The sequence below is a fragment of the Sinocyclocheilus anshuiensis genome, unplaced genomic scaffold (assembly GCF_001515605.1).
Source record: "Sinocyclocheilus anshuiensis isolate Anshui unplaced genomic scaffold, SAMN03320099.WGS_v1.1 scaffold392, whole genome shotgun sequence".
NCBI classification, from domain to species: Eukaryota; Metazoa; Chordata; class Actinopteri; order Cypriniformes; family Cyprinidae; genus Sinocyclocheilus; species Sinocyclocheilus anshuiensis.
The window spans coordinates 2,537,998-2,538,880 of NW_015557091.1; the positions used below are offsets into that span (position 1 = coordinate 2,537,998).

At 40.8% G+C, this 883-nt stretch overlaps 1 protein-coding gene across 1 annotated transcript in view; it reads left to right on the forward strand.

Annotated features, from left to right (window-relative positions):
- The window catches only part of LOC107677281 (nuclear receptor-binding protein 2-like), a 44,325-nt gene that overhangs the window by 31,641 nt on the left and 11,801 nt on the right, over positions 1-883 (forward strand). The window lies entirely within an intron of this gene.

Below are 883 nucleotides of genomic sequence, written 5' to 3' on the forward strand. Positions count from 1 at the left end.
ATGCTGACAGCAAACGAGAAAGTATTATAATGTTTGCCTTTCTATTACTAACAATATAAAAGCAATCGTTATAAATCGTCAAAATAAAAGTCCCGCCATGAACGCATCGGCCAAACAGAAAAACGTATCGGCCGATACCGATATTTGAAAAATGCCAAATATCTTCCGATATATCGGCATTGGCAATATATTGGTCGACCACTAATGTTTTGTTTAATGTTTTGCAGACTGGAGTTTGTAGCTTATTACATTTATTTTAATGTCTGTTTGACCTTTAAGTAGGGCTGGGTATCGAGTTCGATACTTTTTAGGCACCGACCGAATTGCCTCGATACCATCGAGTATCGAAAAACGTCTCGTCGTTTGGTACCAAATTTCGATACCTAAGGGGTTAATCTCATCAGCGACAGTGAGCCGATAAGCCTGCAGCACTAGACGGTGTGTTCGACTAGAAGAGGTGCGACGCGGCAGATCGATCAGTGTTTGACATCTGCGAAAGCGATTCGAAAGCGCACGGAGCAGTCTGCTCTCTTTAGCTCTCGTGGTACTGTAATACACCGATCGGTCTGCACTGCACAGTCGGCTCGCGTCAAGTCGACTTTCGCCATGTAATGTTGTTGAAATTAAATATGTTATTACCTCTGAGTCAGAGCAGCGATCCTGGAAAAGAGAACACAGGCAGACAGCGCTGGAAGCTGCTAATGCTCATCAGTAAATCAGTGGAAAATGAATAGAAATCATGATTCTGTCTGAGCTAACGTTATGCTTTTTAAAATGAACACGCACTAGTGTAAATGTAGCATAATAGATATGTAAACTGAAGACTATTTGAGCTTTATTAAAACTATTTGCACTGATTTATTGTGTTGGTTACATTTTGTTC